The sequence below is a fragment of the Odocoileus virginianus genome, chromosome 7, assembly GCF_023699985.2.
Source record: "Odocoileus virginianus isolate 20LAN1187 ecotype Illinois chromosome 7, Ovbor_1.2, whole genome shotgun sequence".
NCBI classification, from domain to species: Eukaryota; Metazoa; Chordata; class Mammalia; order Artiodactyla; family Cervidae; genus Odocoileus; species Odocoileus virginianus.
In genome coordinates this window covers 34,167,295-34,176,244 of record NC_069680.1, presented here as the reverse complement: position 1 = coordinate 34,176,244, position 8,950 = coordinate 34,167,295, and the positions used below count along the sequence as shown (strand labels likewise).

Here is an 8,950-nt window from a genome sequence, read left to right as displayed (position 1 = left end):
ATGTACAAGAATGGACTTAGGAGGGCATGTGTGAACTTTGATGGTGGCTTTGCAAGCAGCACTGATCTAAGACTTGGGGATGCCTATGGTCCATGATACAGGGAGACAGGCAGATGGACGGTGGGTGGCCAGCAAATACTGTGGAGGACCATGGAGGGTGGTAGGTACTGAGAAGAGGAATATACAGGGTCAGAGTCACTCATTGCAAAGGAGATCCCCGCTATTACACAAATCTTGAGCACGATTTTTTCAAGAGCTAGAAAAACATGTGTCAAATTGCGGCAGAGACTATTAGGAATGGAAGTAGAGAAGGCCAGGGTCTGCTGGAGGTGCTGCTGAGGAAGCTGACGAATTGCACAACTTTACAGAGGTTGGAGGTGAGGTCTGCTGGGCAGAGATAAGCACCCTCAGCCCTGGGTCCTCTTGAGGGATCCCAAGGAAGGAACCTCAGGGGAGCTGAGGTCCTACAGGAGCGGGGGCTGCCTCACAGCTCTCAAGGCGAACGTGACCCAATTTGCACACAGGGGTGGTGAGGCCTGGAATGTTCTCATTACCTATTTAATCCAGTTCTCAGAAACCCCCACAGGGTGGGTATTAACAACTCTATTTTAGAGATGAGTAAACGGACAACCAGAGAAGTTGATCAGTTTTCCCAAAGTCACAGACCTAGCAGGTGGTGAAGCTCAGGTTCAAATCTATTTTAATGAACAGTGTGAGGTTTTCCTCTTCCGCTCAGCCTTTCATGGGGAGAAAAGCAGGGGGAGAGACACAGAAATAGCAATGAATGCCCTGAGGTAGGTTGGACGAAGCTTTCCGTATTGTCAAAAGCAAGGTCCCTTACTTTATAGAGTATTTAATCTAAAAGAGCTGGAAGACCAAACTTCACCTCCCCCCCCACACCAGTTTCCCCATGGAAAACACTGGAAAAAAATAGATTATACAATCTTAGTGGGAGGCAGGTGAGCACAAATATTCTGGAGTTCATGGTGGAAGAAATAGGGGTGCAGTGTGTGGGCATATGCTCAGTTTTGTCTGACTCTTGAGACTCCATGAACTGTAGCCCGCCACACTCCTCTGTCCATGAAATTTTCCAAGCAAGAATACTGGAGTGAATTGCCATTCCCTTATCTAAGGGATCTTCCAGACCCAGGGATTGAATCCACACTTTTGCATCTCCTGCATTGGCAGACAGATTCTTTACCACTAGCGCCACCTGGAAAGCACTAAGGGTGAAGAGTAAAGAGAAGATGTATCTCCTGCCCACCATTGAATAGCTCTGTGATCTGATAAAGAAAACAGTTTAACATCCTCTAGGGGCTCTGTGTATTTATGACAGTCCAATCGTGATATTTTCTCACTGCGGCCAATGCCCTTCCAGGTACCACATAGAGACAAGTTGGGAGCTGCCATTTGAGACACTGAATGGCAGTTTCTCAGTATCCTCTGAGCCCAATGGAGCTGAGGAACTTTCCATCACTGAATGGCCCCAGCAAGAACAATGAATTTTCAGACTTTCACTGGGAGGAACTGTGAGCTTTAAACTAGGTCCATTCAGCACAAAGAGTGGGTTGACGGCGAGAATGGCTTGTTTTCTTTCAGAACATGACTCATGCTGAGTTTGTCCTCACCTGCAACTCAGAAGGAGCACCTGATGGTACTGATCTGCAGGAGAGGGGACTTTCTGAGCAGTTCCTCTCTTCCTGAGGTCAGAGGACCACGGCAAATCAACAGTCAGAAAGAAAGAAGTGAGTCCCTGTTGCCTATCCTGCTGAGCTCTACGGAATGAGAGGCAATTCATTAAGAAAAGGAAGAACAGTTTTAACTTTGTCTTCTGAACCTCACATGAATTTATGGTCCTTCTTACACAGACCCTTCTTTCACTAGCATCCATCCCATAGGGATGTAAGCTTCTCTGATTCCCTCCCTCTGCTTCTGCATAGAATGGGAAAAGGAAACATGGGGCATCCTCCCTTCAGTGAAGGAGGGAGGGACAACTCAGCTCCTGTGTTTACACATAAATAGCAGGAGGTTTGGCAGGGGCTGGGCTAACGCATATGCCCCCTTCAGGATCCTTGCCAAGCCCTGTGCCTTTCTGGGAAGGCTGGAGGGCACCCATTGCGCCTGCTGTTGTGACGGTTTCTGGGGACAGACTGTACCTCCTACCTTTCCTCCCACGACAGATTGTCTCCCCTTTCTTCCCAAATCAGGGTTAATTCAAACAAATTTTAGACCTTGAAATCAGACTCAGGACAGCCATGATGTACCTATTTAGAAAGGGGGATATTACAGGAAAATGTCATTCTAAACACGGTTTTTTAGCCTAGACTGAAATTCTTTCCAGATGCCTGCACACAGCTTGGCAGAGGCTTGTAGGAGCTCTTTTCATATGCACCCGTGGACTCTAACTCTAGCTTGCTCTCAGTGTAGACTGCCCCAAGGGGGGCATCACTCATGTGTGTGTGTGTGTGTTTGTGTCTGTGTGTGCGCATGCGCGCATGCATGCAAAATGCGGGTTCACTGGCATGCAACTGCTCAGACTGGGATCTCACTTGGGTTTCTAGCCTGTCTTACACAACCCTCTGCTCCAGTCTCCTCACTCGTGAAATAAGTCAGTGTGCTGGGTTCATGGTCTCTGGACCACTCTGGGGTGCTGATCTACAAGTAACTTGTTCCCTGCTGAATGCTGTAACCAGGGTTTGTGCTAGACTATTCAGAAAGTCCCCAAAGGCATGTCCCCTAATGAAATGCATCTCTCCAGCCCCATGTGCATCACCCCATGTGAGCTTAGCACCCCTGGACTGATGAGGCACGCCTGGATGGAGGCTCTGATGTGTCACTCTGGAAGTTCCTCGTAAGTGTCCTGTGCTCACCATGCCTCCTTCCCTGATGGTGTCTTTCTTGGCCCCACTGCCCCCTGTACTAATTGCACCAGCATCCTCTAGGACAAACCTTATGTCTGGTTAGCCCCAAACATCTGGCCTTGGTGGTCTGTGCAGGCCTAGGATCCCTTGGAACAGAGCATTCAGACTGGCCACCATGTGCCCTGTTAGACTTCTGTGGGTATTGATGGGTGTGCCAAGTTTATGAAAGGCTGGCTGTAGAATGCTCAGAACCAAGAGTCTGGTCAAGACTCCTTAGAGAGGTGATGACACCCAGAATTATGATATTTTCTGGACAAGTCCTGGACTTATGTGAGACTGGATCTGGCAAACTCCCCAGCAGGCTCAATCAAGTGGCCATAGACTCTGGGGAAAACTGTATCCTGTCTGAGCCATACTCAGGATCCTATCCCAGCCTAGCATCCCTTCCTCTGCAAAGTTCATGCCCAGGACAAGGGCATACCAGTTCAGAAGGAGCACAATTCATTGTTCCTCTGTAAGCATTTATTCCTGCTGGAACTCGGCTGTCTTATCAAAGAAAAACCAGAGATAGATACATCAACCATATCGAAATCTTTAATTACTGTGTTTTATGAGTTCAGCTGCTAGTTACGTCCTGGCTCTAAAAAATTACACTGGAATAACCAAGTGACTATACCCCAGGTCCCCCTTTAAGACTTCAGGCTTCCTATTGATTTCAAATGTTCAAAGCAGCCAAACTCATTGCCACAGATGTTGGCAGTGGCTATCAGGAGGGACTCACCCATCAAGCTAGCCATACCATGCTGTGCAGCTCACCTTGGGGTCCCTGAGGTCACCTCGGGGCCAGTTTTGCCCAGGGCTTGGGACTTTCCACTATCCCACCATTATTATTCCATTTTATTTTCCGTATTTCTCTGTCCCTTCTTAAGGGCAGAATTCTGCTTTGCATCTTTGAATCCCTGGTGACTTGCATGATATTCAGTTTATAGTAGATGTTCAATAAATGCTTTTGAATGCATGGATAAACAGATGGTGGTTATTACTTTGCCGAAAAGGCTAAGAGCTTGAAACTGCTTGTTTAAGGCTATTGCAATCATTATGGGCTTTATTCTTGCTTGGGCCAGGAAATAGGCATTTGATCCTGAACCTTGAACATTCAGCTCCTCTTTATTCACGCATCAGTACCCATGGATGTAGAATGAGATCACTGGGATAAAGAATGCTTCTGAGTCCCAAAAACCTGCTATTCTGGGCTCCATGTCAAATGATCTCAACTCTGTCCGACCAGAAAATACATTTCACCTCATTTCTGTGGTAGGAAATCACCTGACTTTCCTGTCTGCCTCTTTGGAAGACTTCATGATTTGAGGCAGTTAAGAACATCTGCCTGGAGTGAGCCAGACTTGAGCAAGGAGCCCCTATGCATGTAGTCATCTGTGACTCGATTGTCTTCAGCAACAGGCCTTTCATTCTGCGGCCTTGTACACACACCAGGCAGCACCACAGCCACTGCACTATAGACACATTCACCGGCATCTGTAGGATGGAGCCTCCATTCGCAAATCACTGAATCTGGCATCCTGGCTCCTTGCCTGAAAGGAAAAGTCTAACTTTGCCAAATCCTATTTTGGTGACTTGATCTGCAGAGCTTCAGGTCATGAAAGAAAGAGTGGCAAGCCAGCCCAGCACTCTGGACCCTCTGTGTGGGAATGCAGGCAGAAGGTCAGGGAGGAGGGGAGCCTGGCTGCCTCCACAGGGGCCGTGAGCCATACCATCTTCTGTAGGTGAGTCATCCTATGCAGTTAGCAAAGTTCAAAGACACTGTGACCTTAGGATTTCCAGGAAGATAGTGATCAATTTCAATTCTTGTTCTATTCTGTTGATAAATGGATACACAAATATTGGTTCTATTTCTCTGGAAAACCTTGCCTAATACACAAGGTAGGGGTAAGCAAAGTGTGTTTAATCATTCACCCATCAAAGGCACCATCTTGACTGTCTCCAGCCTTTACCTATTATAACTAAAAGTGCTATGAACATTTAGGTACAGGTGTTCACAGGCACACATCTTTTCACTTCTCAAGGGTAAGTGACCAACAGTGTAATTTCTAGGTTGTGCGGTAGTTGCATGTTTAGTTTTGTAAGAAATTTTCATACTCTTTCCAGAGTGGCTGTACATTTTACCTTCCTGACAACACCAAATGAGTGAATGAATTCCTCTACACCCTTTCCAGTATTAGGAGACTTCTAATTTTTTTTTTTTAATTTTAGCTGGGACTATAAATATATAGTCATATCTCATTTTGTTTTTATTTGATTTTTTCCTAATAGCTACTGCTGTTGTGTATCTTTTCCTGTGCTTATTTACCATCTATATATCCTCTTTCAGTGAATGTAAATTTCTCTTTTGTCCATTACATAACTAGATTTTTTTTTTTTTTTTTGCTGTTGCATTTTGAAGATTCTTTCTATATTCTAGATATGAGTACTTTTTCAGACATCTGATTTGGAAATATTTTCTTCCTATTTTAGTTGTCTTTTCATACTCCCAACAGTGTATTTTACAGAGAAAATATTTCAAATTTTTATTCAGTTCAGTACATCAAATTTTCCTATCATGAACTGTGCTTTTAGTGTCAAGTGTAGGAACTCTTCATCTAGTGATAGTTCCAGAATGGGTTCCAAATAGGAAAAGGAATACAACAAGGCTGTATATTGTCACCCTGCTTATTTAACTTATACGCAGTGTACATCATGAGAAACGTTGGGCTGGATGAAGCACAAGCTGGAATCAAGATTGCTGGGAGAAATATCAGTAACCTCAGATATGCAGATGACACCACCCTTATGGCAGAAAGTGAAGAAGAACTAAAGAGCCTCTTGATGAAAGTGAAAAAGAAGAGTGAAAAAGTTGGCTTAAATCTCAACATTCAAAAAACTAAGATCATGGCATCTGGTCCCATTACTTCATGGCAAATAGATGGGGAAACAATGGAAACAGTGACAGACTATTTTTGGGGGGCTCCAAAATCACTGCAGATGGTGACTACAGCCATGAAATTAAAAGATACTCACTCCCTAGAAGGAAAGTTATGATCAACACAGACAGCATATTAAAAAGCAGAGACATTACTTTGCCAACGAAGTTCTGTCTAGTTAAGGCTATGGTTTTTCCAGTGGTCATGTATGGATGTGCTGCTGCTGCTGCTGCTAAATCACATCAGTCGCGTCAGTCATGTCCAACTCTGTGCAACCCCATAGATGGCAGCCCACCAGGCTGCTCCATCCCTGGGATTCTCCAGGCAAGAAAACTGGAGTGGGTTGCCATTTCCTACTCCAGTATGGATGTGAGAGTTGGACTATAAAGAAAGATGAACACCGAAGAATTGATGCTTTTGAACTGTGGTGTTGGAGGAGACTCCTGAGGGTCCTTTGGACTGCAAGGAGATCCAACCAGTCCATCGTAAAGGAGATCAGTCCTGAGTGTTCATTGGAAGGACTGATGCTGAAGCTGAAACTCCAATACTTTGGCCACCTGATGCAAAGAGCTGACTCGTTGGAAAAGACCCTGATGCTGGGAAAGATTGAAGGCGGGAGGAGAAGGGGATGACAGAGGATGAGATGGTTGGATGGCATCACCGAGTCGATGGACATCAGTTTGGTTAAACCTCGGGAGTTGGTGATGGACAGGGAGGCCTGGCATGCTACAGCCCATGGGGTTGCAAAGAATCGGACATGACTGAATGACCGGACTGAACTGAACTGGAGTTCCAGAATAATTTCTCCCATGCTTCTTTCTAAAGGTTCTACACTTTCAAATTTAACATTAATCTGTTATCCATTTCAAATTAATTTTTCTGTAAAGTGTGAGTACTGTGTTGAAGTTTATTTATTTTTGTTGATGGATTCCAATTCTTCTAGCATCATGTGTTGAAAAGGCTATTCTTCCTCTATTGACTTGCTCTGGCAACTTGGCAAATCAGTTAGGGATATGTGTGTTGGTCTCATTGATTTAGTGCCTTGTATCTACCAGTACCATGCTCTCTAGATTACTGTAGTTCTAGAGTAAGCCTTAGCATAGAGGGCCTATTTCCATTTTGCTTTTCTTAGCTTGATCTTTTTTTAGTACTGTGCCTTTACGTTTAAATTTTAGAATAATATTGTCTATCAGTACAAAAAGAAAAACTTCATGGGATCTCTATACTAATTGCACTTAATCTATAGATCAATTTGGGAAGAACTGACAATTTTCTGTTGGGTTGACAGTCATAAGATTCTCTGCTACTGTGTCGTTCCTCTGGCCCTGGGGTCCCCAACCAGTACACCATCCTACTTCCATCTCTATGGTCCTCCTTTGTTTGTCTCTTGTGTTTATTTCCAGGGTTTATAGTTGTATTTAAGAGGCAGTGGGCAGAGAGAGAGACATGAATCTACCCCATCTTTTAAGCAGAATGATAAGGTTAGATATGTTTGTGTAAACAAAAGGCAGTAGTCTGGAATCAATCGAGTCTGCATTCAGTACCACCCTTCCTTCTTACTCAACTCAGGGTATTTGTGGAAGCCTCCCTAAGTGTGTTTCCAATCTGTGAAGTGTGGAGCCTGGGAGGTTCTACTTTGTAGTATCTTTGTGGAGAATAAATGGAATCATGGGTCTAAAGTCCTCAGTGCAGTGACTGACATGCCAGTTATTGTTCACACAATTGGTGATTCTAGAAAGATATGGGAGGAAAAGATTGGAGCAGGATTAGATTCAGAACAGAGATACGATGAGGAAAACTTGTAATTGTCCAAGCAGAAATGATGAATGCCTGAATCAAGCCAATGATGGCAGGGCATTTCTTCCTGTAAACGTCACATGCTGGGAATACCAGCTTGGTCAAATCACATTTGCAGGATTCTTAGACAATCAAAAACTCTAAGCACACATTCCTCCCTTGTATAAAAGCATAGCACTTGGGACAAATGCTCAGGAAATTCCAGAATCCTTAACATTTTATGACAAGCCTCTCTGAGAGCTCTGTGGGGGCAGATGAGCTGGAATCCAGAACTGAGATTTAGGTTGGGCCTCCTTAGAACTACAACTAATAAGTGGCCATGTTATGAGGCCACAGTTGTCCCAGATCCTTCAGAACTTGGTGTTGAAAGCCAGCCTGTCACCAACTCTTAGGGGCTGTCAGGGTAGGAGCAGACCCTTCCCAGATGAAGACTGAAGACTGGAGAGAGTAGTCTTGCAATGCTAGTTCTGTTTCCTTCAGGGAATAAACTTTTTTGAGAATTTTCATTGAGATCTGTGCTGAGTCACTTCCTGTCCCTAACCTTAACCAGAGCAATCTGGTGCACTTGATTGGAGTCATGGCCTGGGTTCACAAACCACTCACTAGTTGTGTGACTCTGAGCAAATCACATCATCTTTCTGAACATCAGTTTTGCACCTTTAAATTGAGAGTGCTAGTATATAGATGGAACCACATGATATCTGACCTTATAATATTGGCTTTTTTGCCATGGCAGCTATTCAGTGCTACGCGTGTGATAAACTGATATAGAACTGTCCATTTACACTAATGTCATGCTAATGTCAACTTCCTGGTTGTCAGCTTCCTGGTTTTGATATTGTCCTATAGTTACATAAGATGTACCCATTGTGGGAAGCTGAGTAAAGGGTACAGGGGACCTCTGTGTACTCTTTGAAACTTCCTGTGACTACATAATTATGTCAAAATAAAAGTTTTTTAAAAGTTAAGAAAATGGCAGTGATGGTGTTCCCTTAGTAATTGGTGTGAAGATTGGACATGATAACAAATGTAAAATTGTTGTGTAAGCTAAAAGGCAGTGTGTATTCAGGTATGTTTCCTCTCTACCCCAGTCCTGGGGTATGTGTGTGTGTGTGTGTGTGTGTGTGTGTGTGTGTGTGAATGCATTCAGAAGCTGGACAGCTGAATATCTACTTTGGGTACTCTTTCCTGGAGAGACCTGATCTCCAGGTTAATAAAGGAAAGAGAATCAGAGGCAGGGTGGGGTTAGACCCTGCACCGAAGCTTTACCAAAGCACAGTCCCGCAAAGATTTAAGTGCAGTGACATTTTCTTT

At 44.2% G+C, this 8,950-nt stretch overlaps 1 long non-coding RNA gene across 1 annotated transcript; it reads left to right on the top strand.

The window, feature by feature from the left end:
• The first annotated feature begins 4,894 nt into the window (after positions 1–4,894).
• On the top strand, positions 4,895–8,614 carry LOC139036016 (uncharacterized). Its single transcript, XR_011488700.1, has 2 exons — positions 4,895–4,946; positions 5,608–8,614. It is a non-coding gene; the product is annotated as an uncharacterized lncRNA (long non-coding RNA).
• The last annotated feature ends 336 nt before the right edge of the window (positions 8,615–8,950 follow it).